Source organism: Tympanuchus pallidicinctus, unplaced genomic scaffold (genome assembly GCF_026119805.1).
Source record: "Tympanuchus pallidicinctus isolate F22 unplaced genomic scaffold, pur_lepc_1.0 scaffold5, whole genome shotgun sequence".
Taxonomy (NCBI): Eukaryota; Metazoa; Chordata; class Aves; order Galliformes; family Phasianidae; genus Tympanuchus; species Tympanuchus pallidicinctus.
In genome coordinates, this window is record NW_026294769.1 from 58,802,718 (window position 1) to 58,817,908 (window position 15,191).

The following is a 15,191-nucleotide window of genomic DNA, read 5'->3' on the forward strand; positions in this document are numbered from 1 at the left end:
AGTGGCTGCTCTGACTCAACCAAAAGTCCACCAAACCACTATTGTAGCAGCGGCCCAAAACTCATGTGTTAGTAATGGTAGAAGAGGGAGACAAAAATAAACCATTTCTTTCCCCCAGAATTTCATGCATGAGGCCTGGTATGTAAGCGGCCACACTGAGTAATTTTCTGCAGAAGAGCCTGCAAACAGAATTTAGTGGGGAATACACTTTCTGGTAAAACAATTGGAGGTGAATGCTGCACTGTATTTCTGCTGCTCATTTTCTTTTTTACTGCTGCATGATGCTCACCTTGCCATGCTCATTAAGATCATGCAGCTATAGCATTTTGGCTCATAATTTTTCAGTCTTTTTTTCAGCTATTTACAGCTGATCATGGCTGAATTCTTTTGTACAGAAGGGACAGCAAAATTTACATGACAATGAAAATGCATGAAGCCTAGTTTTACCAAGGGAAAAGCAAAAGACATGCACTGAACCTGTAATGTCTGTGGCATGATAGACCACAAATAATAAAGATAATACAGATCTTAGTCTCATCTGAGACCAAAAGGGAGAGGAAGAAAGTAGAGTTATAGCTGACCATATCAGTGCTCCCATTCTAAAATTTACATACCTTATTTCACGGCTCCCTGCATCAGGCCGTACTGTGATATTGCAGGATATGAACCAAACTCTTCTTCCATGCCAACCTACAGTACAATTCACTTGTAGAGAAACTGACGCTGAAAAACTTGCAGCTTCATTGTATACCATGAGCATCATTTATTTATTAAAACAAATTTAATTAAATAAATCAAATAAATTAATTAATTTGATTAAATAAATTTAATTGAATACATCAATTTAATTCATTTATTTAATTTATTTAGGCTAATTTAAATGCCTTGCAAGTTAAGCTTACAACAACAGGAGGAGAGGCTGAGAGAGCTGGGACTGATCATACTGCAGAAGAGGCTCAGGGGAATCTCACCAACGTCCGTAAATACCTGAAGGAAATGTGCCAAGAGGACACAGCCAGGCTCTTCCCAGTAGTGCCAGGACAGGAGGCAATGGGCACCAGCTGGAGCACAGGGGCTCCCTCTGAGCACCAGGCAGCGCTGGCACAGGTTGCCCAGAGGCTGTGGGATCTCCTCCTTGGGGTTGCTCAGAAACTTCCTGGCCATGGACCTGGGCCCCCTGCTCTGGGTGTCCCTGCTGGAGCAGGGGTGGGCCAGAGAGCCTTCCCAGCCTCAGCTGTTCTGGGATTCTGTGATCTGTCTTTCAGTTATCCTAGGTTTACAGCCATAGAAAGTATTACATATTTTTGTTTATGACTTCTGGTTACTTACAGATTTGAAAAGTAATCCTGAATGTTAGTTATGAAACACAAAAGCATATGGAGATGCTAATTTCTGATAAAATAACTGAATGGTTGGCAAAGCCTTATTCTCCCTGTTGTAGATCTGTAGGGTTAAGATCCCCTCTTTTATAAATTGTTAACATCAGACAGCATTCTGAAGTAAGATCTTCATGACCATTGGAAAAGGAAACAAAATTATTCCACTTATGCTTAAGTGGGGCCAGAAAGCAGAAAGACATCTGTTAATATTCTGTGCTGGTGCTCGCTTATTCAACCAGCTATTGTGCTAATGCAAATGGTAACAGTTTGTTGCAGATGTGCCGTTACGTATAACTCAGTCAAATCATCAGCACTTTTTGCGTTGAAAAGCTCCACAACAGAGATGATGGTAAGTTCAATAAACATTTCAAAAGAGAATTTTGAGCACAGAGTGTTCCTGTCAACCCTGCCACAGCCAAAAAAACTGCACACTTTTGGTTGCAAATACTATTTAGAGAAGATTAAAATGTAGGATGACTTAGAAAAGGACACACAAGTTGCTAGTGGGTTTCAAGCTTCAGTGCTGATACTTTCAGAGAATCTTTCCATGTTCTACAGTAGCTTATGATATTTCCTATTATTATTACTGTAATAGAGAGCCAGCGAGAGCCAGAGTCAAACAGAGGAAGTATTTTTAGGATAGTAAAGAACTGCGCTATTTTCTCATGCGTAAGGACAGATCATCCACAAATGTAACAAATAATGATATTCTACAAATATTCTTAAAATACATCCAGTGGGCTGCAGGTATTTTGCTTCTGTTATTATGTCATTGGGACTTTTAAAAATTATATTTATTTTTATTTTACACAGTTCTCCACATGCTTTAAAACTGCCAACAACTGCTCTCAATTTTCCAATGACAGTTAAGATTCCCATCACTCATCCAGTCACATATATTGCCTCTCTCCCGTAGAGCAACATCTGCAGGTGAACTGAAGCATCACACGTTCTAAACTGTATAGCACCCAGGCACATCACTTTTTTTCCCTCTTATTGATGGAGAACCACATAATGAATAATAAAATCTTCTAGTTCAAAGCCTTCAAGTTCTGACAAACCTTCTAGTTCTGACAACAATCTTATTTCAAAGACAGATACCAATACAATTGTTACTGACCATCTCTTCAAATTGTTTTTTTTGCATTCAAATTATGCATACAAACAGGTTGGACATCAGTTCTTAGTTGAAGTCTGTACAAATATGCCAACGTTACAGTATCTAATAAGTAGAGGATAATATCTTCAAAGTTATCTCATAGCTGTAGAAAGAGACCAGGAAAAGTAGGAGGAATGTAGTTAAAAAGAGAGAACTGTATCAAAGATGGAAGAAAGAAGATAGCATGTAGTGAAACAGGAGATTCCACAAAATTTTGAAACATGCTAAGATAGACACACTGATAGTCATTAGGCACTAACTAAAGGCAGAGGGAATGGCATGTAGAATTTGATTGAATTTATGTTGTATTTTTAATACCCCTCAAATGGGGTAATTATCCATTTAATATATTATTCTTAAAAGAAATAATTATATTAATTTAAGGGAGAGCAGTAATCTGATAGCATTACGTACAACTACTAAACTCAGCAACTCCAAAAATTCAGCTTCTGTTAAGGCTACTACATTTTGACATACATACCTGGACTCTCATTTGCAGCACACACCATGCAAGGAAACTTTACTAGCACTTGCTAGCTACTCTGGCTCTGTGTAAGCATCCCAAGTGCAGTACAGCTCCATCAGACTATCAATGAATAGCATAATTTATCTCAACACAGAACAAATTACACATAAGATTTGAATGGAGTCATTATGAAATATCAGTGGACTAATGTTTTCTGAAGTGACTTTAAAAGAAAAAAAAAAGACCTGTTTTGTGGGGATGAGGAGGAAGAGAGCTATGTTAGGGAGCTGGGGAAAAGGGAAAAAAAAGAAGTAGGTCTTTCCCAACAAAAATGCACAGTGTGCACAGCAGCTCTGTCTCCTCTCCAAACTGTATTATTCCACTGAAACTCACTCACTGTTGTTACCATGAGATGGAGTTTTAAGGTTATTTACTTAGCCACATCTTGACATTTAGAAAAATAGCTGTATATCAAGTAACAGTTATACACAGTACAATAACAATATAATCACAGAAAACAAAACTCTATCCGTTAACCACCATTTGAATATTTTCATATGCTTCTGCAACTCCTACTTTTAGCCAGTACTGGAAGCTCAAAAAAAACTGAGAGAATGATTGTTCTTATGGCATAGCTTCACAGAAAGATTCTACATGTTTCTTATCTAGTGAAATGTTCATCTTTTCTTTTTAAGAGTAAGATAAATTAACTCATGCTGTAGCCTTTTTGCCATAATCTAGACAAACAAATATTCTTGAAGTCAAGGAAGCAGGTTAGGATTGAAAGGATGTGGGCTGATATCCTGACTACTCAAAGACATACTGTGCTATTGTTATTCCAAACTAATACACAACTTGCAAGTATCACAATAAAGAAATCTGTCCCTCTCTATCCCGTTTACTCCACTCCTTGGTTTAGCTCTTATAAAAATATGTTTTAAAATTCTTAAAAGCAAATTGAGCAACTTTTCACTGATGTCAAGCAATTCCAAGAATAGTGCATGAAAGGTTTTGTTGCCAGATTTGAACCCAATTCCTAAACCAAAGTCATGCTTGAGGAGCATTCAGTATATGTGACCACCAGATTATTTTGTCCCATTTGGACTAAGTTTAACTGTGATATATTCAGAAATATTTCATAATTTAGGCCACTGCTTAAAAAAAAAAAAAAAAGAAAGAAAGAAAAGTGATTGTAAAATGGCTTGGGTTTGAATGGAGCTTAAAGCTCCTCCAGTGCCAACCTCCTGCTGCAGGCAGGGCTGCCACCCCCAATTCAGTCTGCCCAGGGCCCCAGCTGGCCTGGCCTTGAACACCTCCAAGGATGGGACACCCACAGTTTCTTTGGTCAGCCTGTGACAGTGCCTCATTGCCCTCTGAGCAAATAATCCCCTCCTATGTGAACTATTTGGAATCTAAGAGTTTGCAATCTTGAATTTCAGTATGGAGAAGACTGCAGAAATCCCACAGCAACCTCTATAATATCATTACTTTAGACAGAAAAAGACTAGCACACGCATCTGAGGAATTCAGAATAGCAACTAGAAGTCAGTACATTTCAAAAAGCATTTTGAAAGAAGCCAAGGAATCTGTTTAAACACACACACTCCTCTGAAAAGATGCTCTTCAAGCAGCAAATGTTCAATAACAAAATTATAATTGAACTAGTATATTTGATGAGTTCTCAAAAGCCTGAACAAGAACTGTGTATTAAAAGAAACATCAAGAGCTAGAGATCTCCTAATTTAGAAGCTACTACAAGTTTGGAAACTCACAAACACCTTTATTTCTACACACACATTAATATTTCCATTTTATAAATATAAACACCTAATGTCCCAATCTCTGTAAAATGGAGCATTTGTTTTTGGTGATAATTTAAGTTACAGATATAAATGAAAAACATGAGAGATGACAAGTCTATTTAGAAAAAATTAACCATCTACAATATCTAAGTTTTCATATCTTATCAAATGCACTGACCACATGTATTAACCAAATGAAAATTAAAGCAGAATAATTAACGTTGGCTCATGAGCTACAGTAACTCAAAAACATTTCCAAACATTAATGTTATATACATGATTAAATACTCAAAATACTCAAAAGTGTGTTATTTTTCCTTCAAAACAAAGCTAGGCTACAATAAACACTATATGAAGCTTCAAGCAAGGGAGATCCAGATCCGATTGTTACTTTCAAATTCAGCAGGAACTTCAATTGTAGGCAAAGTATGTACTGCTTCCACTTATCTTCAGAAGCATAAGATCACCATAAGTATATTTGATCTCTTTCTTAGAGGCAAAATAGGTTAGCTAGCAAAAATGAGAAACTGAGCTTGTTCAGTATTCAGCTTCTGACAAACGTAAACAAATTTTCTCAAACTTATTGCACCAAATCATGTGGTGAGCAGCAGTAGCTGTTATCAGCTCATTTTCTGAACAATAGTTTAAACTTGAAACCTCCATGCCCTCCCGTTATTTAACTTTGGACAACTGAACAACAGGAAGATACTGGCTCTCAGCATGGGTACCATGGTGCCCCTTACTGTTCACTGCCTTTTAAAAATATGGGGGGTTTTTATTATTAAAGTTTTCTCAGCTCAATTCCACGTTTATACGAACACAGATGTGACAGGACAACTTTGAAGACATTTTTAAAAGACTGCAACTTTTTGCTAGCAGAATGTAAATATAACTGAAGACCGAGGTACTTTTTATCACCAGCAGGAAATTGCTGTGCTTCATAAAGCATTCGGAAAACCTGACTATTTCATCACCGGTTTTAGCACCGTCTCTTTGAGGACGCACAGTTATACCTACTCAATACAAATGAAAGGGCTGACAGGAGCTGAGGAAGTAAATTATCAGCTATTTAGCTTGGACACGGCGTATTACATTACATCATTTTCAGAATCGAAATGAAAATATGAGTTTCTAATCTTCTCAAATTAGCACGCCAGATTATTGCATTCAAGTGTTCTTTCATTGATAACACTTGATTTTTTGCTGCTGACCAGGTTTTGTTTAAATACAATGAAAGGAAGCCCTTCAGAAACACACCGTATCCTCAGTCCTACATGGCATCATTCTGTTCTTCACAAAACATATACCAAGAGCTTTCATACAGAAATATATCAGAGCTTTCATGGGAATAAATAGGACACAGCAGACAATGAAAACTCCTAATCAGCACCATTTGGGGTTGCTCGTCAGGTACAAGCTTCACAACCCTGTTGAGTCAAATGTAATGAGTCAGTCTCAATGCCATCAGTAAAGATTAAAAATCATGAGATTTTAAAGCAATAATTACTTTGCAGTGCTTTTTATTTCATTTCTGGTGCTGAAACAATGTCTGTGTTTTCAGAATTTCTCCTGCAGTTACAATGACTGAAAAACTGTTATTATGCAGTAGTTTCAGCAGCTGAACTCTAAGAAATCAGTCAACTAGTGACAAAACTCATGCATGAAAGGGAACTCTCATTAGTGACCTCATTAATATTTTGTTTACTTCCCTGAATCATCTGAAATCCCTGAAAGTAATAAGGATAGCAGTTACTGCAAGAGTGATGCATGGCAACTTCCATGGCTCCAAGCATTCTGTTTAAGGAAGCAATCAGGCTTTCTGCAAGAGTCCATGCAAACTGAGAGTACAGATTACAGTAGATTCACTGCTGATACAGCATACCTTCCTTTGGGCAGCTGAAGCATTGCAATGCTGACAGTACCAGAGTTTCGCTTTCAGAAAAAGCATCTTTCTGAGGTCAACTATTTACTTTTTTGGAAGAAGGACAAATGTTCCCTGTAGCTTTATTCTCAGCAAAGGGCCCTTCCTTATTCTTTTGTGTAATACTGTAAAACAAAACCATCTGAAAAAGTAGTCTAAGTGGTATAAATCTAGACAGAACAGTTCAAATGCCAGTGAATTTTCAGGACTTTTTTTTTACCACAAAATGAACAGTCCTCTGGTTCACATAATTAATTGCATAATTAGATGAAATTTTTGTTCACATAAAAAATAGTAACAGTCAGTCCTACCAACCGATCCACATCCTATTCTAATGAGAACAACGAACAATGTCTAAAATAACTTTCTAAAGGTTCCTCTGTAACATATTTCTCCCAGCTTTGAAGAGCACATAGCAGTGCACTCAGCTACAACTGACTCCAGCAGCTCTACTTATTCTATACTCATCCACTTGAGAGAGGTGTATCTTTTTCTTTTTGATTTTTTTTTTAATCTTTTTTCTATGACAAACATCTCTCTTTTAGGTACAGATTTCTCAATGAAGTGTGAAGAACTGCAGTTATTTTCTGGCTCATATTTTAATTTTGCTACTAAATTCTGAGCTCCTATTTATTTTGTGGAGTAATTACTTATTACCAAGCAGCCAGATGTGCTTCTTGCTTTCTACCAATCTTAGAATAATGAAAAATTGCTGGAGCTTCTCTTGTCTTCTGTCCATAGGCATGAAAAAGCTCTCACTCATCTGCGCTGTTAGAGATTAATAGATGCTCACCTATAGAGCAACACCGACTTATTCCATTTGAGTATCTCATACAAAGAGGCTGCGACTGCTTTGTGACCTAGAATCACAGTCTGAGATACAATTAGCTCAAGACACTGTAAAAAAAAGAGGTGGGTTTTCTTCCCCTTCAATAAAAGTCTGGAGTTTTGTTTTATTCCCTCAAAAACTAATTCTGATAGTTGGAAGAAAAGTAAGAGAGTGAATATACTAATCTTTCATAACATACTCCACCCCAAAAACATTATTCTGCAAAGAATGCATGAATCAATATTTTGTAGAGTTTGAAATTTTAACAATTACTTAATAAAATCACTCCAGCTGAAAGAAATATTCAGCATGTTATAAAACTTCTTATGAAACACACTGTCCTTCTTTGGGCATCCCTACTACTGAGTTCTGCAAAAAGTATAAAACCTTGTTCTCCTTTTCATTGCCTTAGCTGCAAGAAAAATGAACCTTATTTCAGAGGAATTTTCCATTTATATGTGTAGGACTCATGATCCACTAGCTTCCCTCGCTCTCAAATGAGGTATTACAGCCTACGCTCAAGCTGGCACTGGATTGCTGAGCTGATTAGGAAAGTCTGGTGGCAGAATAATTGTGTACTGAGTGAGCGCTGCATATTACAGCTGATAGCATCTATTCTCATATCCTGTAGAGATCCTTCAGCGATTATGAAAAACTGGTTCTGAACATTTCATCAAAATGTCAGTATTTTACATTATAAAAAAGACACAGTCTGTAATGATTTTGAAACCAACTTCATTTTTGCTTCATGAGTTACCCCCCTGTATCTTACCACTTTTTTTTTAAAACTAGAAACCTTCTACCTATCCCAGTTTCCAACCAGAGAAATGGTTTGAAGCCTGGCACAGGATTTGCTCAGGAGATATTTTTCAACTGTGGAGTTGTTACGGCTCATAAATTTCCTCAGCCATCAGTTACCAAACACAAAATCTTTCCTTCTGTTACAAATACACTCAAAAGAGTTCTATTACACATACAACTCCTAGTGCTATATGGCAAAGTTGTGAACTGACTTCTAGTGTGTCTCTCCTGCACAATCTTTTGCAATGCTTAAAATTTATTCTTTGTATTTTGCCAAATTGGGAGTTTCTTTGCTAGGCCTCATAAAAGTCATTTCTTCCAGTTTAGACGTTATAAGGAACAGATGGTAAATCAGGAGGTAACAATCTAATCCACAAATTCAGAGTGAAAATACAATGCTGGAATTTAATCATCTTTGTGGTAGTTAAACTAGCTGTGTTTTATAAACCACTTAGACATTTGTCACCTCAAGTAGCAGATAAATAGAGCAGATTTCTTTGTACTGGAGATGCCATGGGACTAAAGCTAAATAAAATATACCTTCAAGACAACTGTGTTAGATCTGACTAAAGCTGCCTGGCATACACATCTTGTCAAGAGGTGAGATTTCATTGTATCACTCTAAATGTAACAAAGGAAGAAAAATCAGTTTGACTGTTTTCACAGTCCTATTTCTACCATGCTGAAATTGCTCACATAGGTACAATTGGCAACCCATTCATGATGTCCACATTTGTATCCAACAGGTAAGCAGAATAATTTAAGAGCTGCCTGTCATTTTCATTGGAAATTCATTATAACACCTGCCACAGTGCTATCATAGGATATTAACATCACTAGATATATGGGTGATCTTTATGTTACGTGATAGTGCAACTCAAACATAGGTTTTTGGAAGACATGTCCCCTGTTTGAACTTTTTAAAACAAAGTTCTCAATAAATCTCACATGACAGAAAGCAACTGCTCTGCTAGGTATCCTACTGCTGCTGCTCTCTGCAGCTAGATACTCTCCAGCAGTCTGACTTTGTACCAGGTTCTCAGAAGGTATCCAACTTGGTTTCTGAAGAGCTAAGTGTAAAGGCATGCTCACAGAAAAACCAATACATGGTAACTTGTTTAAAAGGCTTGAAACATACAAATATGTGAGGAGCCAAGCTAACCAGCTTCTACAAGAAAATAATACCTCAAACAAACAGTCTTAGGAGACTGTACCATTGCATACATGTATTGCAGGCAATAGATGTGTAGAGCATAACACTGAAGTGCTATACTTAGAGGTGATGGGCAGTGCAAACGCAGCCTTAATTTGAGATCCAGTTTCCTTATATTTCATTTAATATATTACTGATATATTTGATTTGATATTATTCTTTGATTTAATATTTAATATTTGATATTAATATTTACATATTAAATGGTAAAGGATACAGCAGATTCTAATATAGTGGCAGGCAGTTAATATTTTGTGAACCTTCAGAATCAGTTATGCCAGTTTAGACACCCCAAAGAAATAAATTGAAGAGAGAAGACCAATTGCCAAGGCATAAAGGAGCCCTTCTGGGGACCAAATATATTGACTGCATATTGTTTCTGTCATAATACCACATCTATCCCTGATCATTTGGGGCAAAATGCCATACTGACTCAGGCACAGTTCTGAACTACGCCTGTGAAACACAAAGTTATTTCACTTGTTACTACTCATTTAAGACTAATTTGTATCTACAGCTACATTTAAAAATTATTTAAACCTACTCAAATTATTAATGAGAGACAATGAAATCATGAAATAGCAATAAAGAATAGGGAAGCCCCATACATTATTAACACTGCTTGCTTTCTATTGCTTCCCTTCACTGCTAGTTACAGCTACTCCTCTTCTAAACATCATCTGCATGCCCTTTCGTAGTGATTCAGAATGAACCCAGAACTTGAATCCTCCAAGAAGTTCTATATTCATATCTGAAGCGTTAAGCAAAAAGCATTACAGGAACCAGTGGTGTCCAAGCTTTCCAATCTGAGGTAAACATTATCCTAGAAAGCTCTTAAAATACATAATATCACAGCCTCCATTTTGCTCCTTCTGCGCATCTCATAAGAGGTAAAGAATGCAGCCCTATCTAGAAGCAATCAACAAATGATTTCCACAGCACATCCTTAAAAAACAGTGCAGTTGACTCCAGGGGTTTAACCTTGGTGGTGATCACATGAGAGCAGCTGGGGAAACTGCTTCTCCACCTATTCCCTGTTGGCCTTCCCCTTTGACTCCTGAAGCCAGCTGGTGCAAGCTAATTTAATTAAATCTGACCTACAGCAGAGCAATAGAAGCTGTTGCATTTATAAATTGAGCAGTGTCCCCTTCCAGAATTTTGTAAGCCTCTCTGTAATAACTATTTGACAGGAATGAAACATACAAGAAAATGAGACCCCCAAATTACATTCATGAGCCATGCATCTCTACAGAAAATAACAGTTCCTAATCACAAATGCTACCTCATGTCCTGAAAAATCTGCACAGCACAGTGCAAGACCTAATAAATCCTGTCTCTCAGTAGAGGCAATCAGCTCTTGCATAGCATTACACTGACATTTTTAAATTCTTTTAGTTTCTGGAGCTCCCTTACTCAGCACACCAGCTCAAGAGTCTCTGAACTGCATATCACTGTGCCTGATGTGAGTCAGCCTTTCTCAGATTCTTTCCTCTCTCATTCTTTTTTGCTGAATTTTTCACTCTCTAAGTTTCAACTGCCTGGCTGTGGAATAGGTCTAACAATTTCTGTTGAATTCAACCTGAACCCATGAGGCCTGTGTTGTGGGTTACCTTAGGTTGCTACTAGCTATCAAGCAAGCAGGGTACAGCACTCAAAATGATTCTCCAGAAGAAGAAAGCTATCACAAAGGGTAAAGATAGGCTATCACGATCAATCAAGTTACAGAAGCATAAGAAGCTCTTTGCTTAACAGCCAAGCAGCTGTAATTAGCTGCGAGCACCCTGCTAGCCAGTCAGAAGGTGATGTATACTTGGATAATTTACTTTGCATTGGAAGTGTGTAGGGAGTATGCACACAACTGTGGCTCAGCTGAAGAGTTTTAACTATTTAAAATGACAATATAACTGTTGGCAATCACATCTGCATCCAAAGAATCCTATTTCTGTCTCACTACTCCAGTCACTGTTGCTGTTGTTTATGGAACAACACTTCCAATACCTGAACATTGCCATCGTTAACACTGCTGGAACGATGAACTGCACTGACGAGGAGTATCAGAATCACCCAAATATGCTGTCAGAATATGGTCCTGTACCAATGTACAGTGGTACAATGAGTGAGGAAAGGCTTAGTGAATCCTAGAATCCTTAAAAATGATCAGAATGCTTTGCAGACATACCGCACCTGGAGCAGATGCATCTCCAGACCTGCTACACCCAGCCCCATGGTCTGGGAGAGAATGTGCACAGAATTCTTCCTCACTCATTGATCCTTAGGGAGGAAAAAGTAATCTCAGGTAGGTGTATGTTTGCAGGTTTCTCTGCTGTGACCGCAAACAGCAAACACTGTACTGCATAAAAAGGAACTGTCTGGCTGAGAAATGAGAAAGCATTCCACGTACAGGTGAAGTGTAGTTTCAGAATGAGCAAGAGACAAAACCAACAGGAGTTACTTCATAAAGGCATGGACAATAAAATTTGTCAGGTACCTTTTATGGACAAATGCAATTTATGCACTTGGATCAGCTACAACTGTTTCCAGTATTTGTATTTCCATGTGGATTAGCATCTGGCTCTCTTTTCACGTTTTAAACAATCCTGAACTGTGTAATTGCCATGGGACGGCTCTAACTCATACTCTGGTTATTTACAAGGATTTGCACTGCCATTTATTTAGTTATTCATTAAAAACAGATAACTCCCATCAGAGCTGCTGCATCAGATGATACTCACGCTACTTCTGAAATATATTATACTTAAGGAAACGCACATGTTGAAAGTATTTATCTGACCTAAGATACAAAAATGGCAGTAAGTAAATTGAATGTAAAACTTTTTAATGATTGGAAAAACAGTATGAAAGCCTTCGAAGGAAAAAGTTCCCTATTGCTTTACTTTAACTAAAAAGGAGGACTGAAGGATAATTTATACTGAAAAGGGAAAAATGTGTTTTAGCTGGCACTCCAATAATTCACTGACAGTCTTCTGAAAGTTGGAAAACTATCCTGCTGCAATATGATAAAACAGTGGCCAGACTGAAATGTCCAGTTAAGGTGAATAAAACTAAAGTCCTGCACCCAAGTATATGCAGTCCTTTACAAGACATTCATTGGGCACTGGAAAACTAAAAAAGAAATCAGAATTCTTGAAGGATTCCATTCAAAGGTCAGTCTGTTCAGACAAATTTTACTTCTAGCCTTATTAAGGTACAATCATTTCTTATCTCTGATTAAGTCAAAGAACTAAGCCTCTTAAAACTTTTATAACAAAATGAGCCATTCGCTAAATAAACAAACAAATCCAACCTAGGTTTCACTATAACAGCACTCCCCGTGTGGAGTTAGGAGATGGACACAATGTCATAGAGTCCTGGAATCATTCAAGTTGAAAAAGATGTCTTCAGGAACCCCTTCCAACTCAGGACTTTCTATATTCTATGATGCCAGCCTCTACTAGCGGAAAATATGCTCCACTTCCTAAACCACTTCACTGATCATTTGTTAGACAAGTTGTGATAAAGGTGCAACATTTTCTATCTCTTGATTTGACAAGAAGGACATTATAGGAGTCTATCAGAAGCCTTGCCCTTGTTGTACCCTCATCCATAGAGGCAGCTGTTTCATCTCAGAGGTCAATCAGGTTCAAACCCATGCTCGCTTGAAGACACCACATTTGAAAACACTTTCTTGTCCTTCATTTGCCTGGAAGCAAGTTGTCTCGAAGACTTATTATATGATCTTCCCAAGAAGTGAGGTAAAGCTGACCACCTCTTAGTTCCCCAGGCCTTCCCCTCTGAAGATGAATGTAACATTTACCTTCTCCATGTAATTACTAAATAACTAAATTAACAGCCGTATAACCATGTTACGATATCTTAGCTTGAACCTGAAGGACACACTACCATAACAGTTGAGCTCACTCTTATAAAATGCAGAACTTCACTCATCAAAATACAAGGTGACATTCTTCTTTGATATATAGATATATAATTTTTTTAAAGATTGCTAGACAAATTAATCTTAAATATTTTGTGTGCAAGGTAAACTTTAAAATAAGATTTCATAAATTAATTCAATCATTTCCTCATTTATATGACTAAACAACACATTACGCTGTATAATAAATACTATTTATATTAACCTTTCTATACCTATCTTACAGCAAAAACATCAATATATCATACTGCTTTTTTCAGGAGTTAATAGATTTGTTATTCATTAGCATATATTAAAAGGTATCTACTTACCTTTCAGCATTATTATACCTCAGTTTTCTTTACTGCTTTGAAATGAAAGCATGGAGGAGTGCACTCCTCCAATAACCAATCACTAATTTTCCCATCCCAACAGCAGGAGGGAAAAAGACAAATAAAACATATCTGCACAGGAGTTGGGGTTTTTTGTTTGTTTCTTGCTGTACTTCAGTTTGTAATGCACTGTTGGCATAGAGGTACACCATCCAACTTTTATCTGCAAATCTATGAGGCGTCAGGTGTAGAAACACTCCAATACAAATTCTTACATGCATTATAAAGCTTTCAAGTTTCTTGAAAATTAACACAGCCCTTAAAAGATATATCAAAGCTCTTAAACTAACATGGAGTACTATATCTGCATCTCTACAGTAAAACTGCTAGTTTTAAAGTGCTTTCTTATACTGCCATAGTACATTAAATTAAGTATACATCATGGTGCATCTCTTTTAGATTGTGAGGCATTTAGCCACAGACAGACAAGTTAACAGATCAAACAATAATTAGGTAAAGTAATAATCAGAACTTTCAACTAAGCTTTAATTTGGATGAAAGCTAGATTCAAATGCGTGAATCAGAATTACACTTAAAACATTAGACACAATTTAGATGTTAGTTAAAATTAAATGATACAAAAGAGGAGATCTCAGTAGTATAGGAAACATGGGAAAGACTTGGTTTGTTCTTTTTCCCTTTGGGCATTCATTCTAGCTTCTCTCTAACTGGCAGTGGCAGAGATCAGAAATTCTGAAATCTAGTCAGGAAGAACAATGTTCTTTCAGTTTCACAGCCACAGATTGGTTGGTCTCCTGTCCAACTTCCTGCTCTCAGTAGGGTCAAGGCCATTCAGACCACACTGTTCAGGGCATTGTCCAGTCAGGCCTTGGAAACTTCAAAAAGATAGTGACTGCACAGTCTACTGGACATATCTACCTCAGTATTTGACCGTCCTCAAGAAGAGGACAGGTCCAGGAACAGCAAGAACTGTCTTTGCCACTCAGGCAAATTGCTCTTGCACCAATATAACATCACCAAAAAAAGAAACAAACTGTGGTATTGATGTGTATTGAGTCCAGTCTAGAAACCCCTAGTATTGGCTCTCAAAAGACAGATGGTATTTGTAGGTACTGTGAACTGAGACACATGCAATATAGAAAAGTGCATCCTGGCTTATAAACTTTTCAAGATCGCACACTTTAAGGTAGATGCAGTCAAAAAGCTCAAACATAATAATCTCTCTGGTTACAGAGATCACTCACTCTGGTGCTGCATTTATTTCGAGCTCTTTTGTAATTGCCTTTTAGAAAAGAGAGATTCTTTGTAGCTGAAGGGAACCTCATGAAATTCAACAGAGACAAGTGGAGGGTACT

The 15,191-nt window shown here is 37.3% G+C and overlaps 1 protein-coding gene across 2 annotated transcripts in view; it reads right to left on the bottom strand.

Annotated features, from left to right (window-relative positions):
• The window catches only part of RSPO2 (R-spondin 2), a 96,948-nt gene that overhangs the window by 15,756 nt on the left and 66,001 nt on the right, over window positions 1-15,191 (bottom strand). The gene's annotated exons all lie outside the window — the stretch shown is intronic.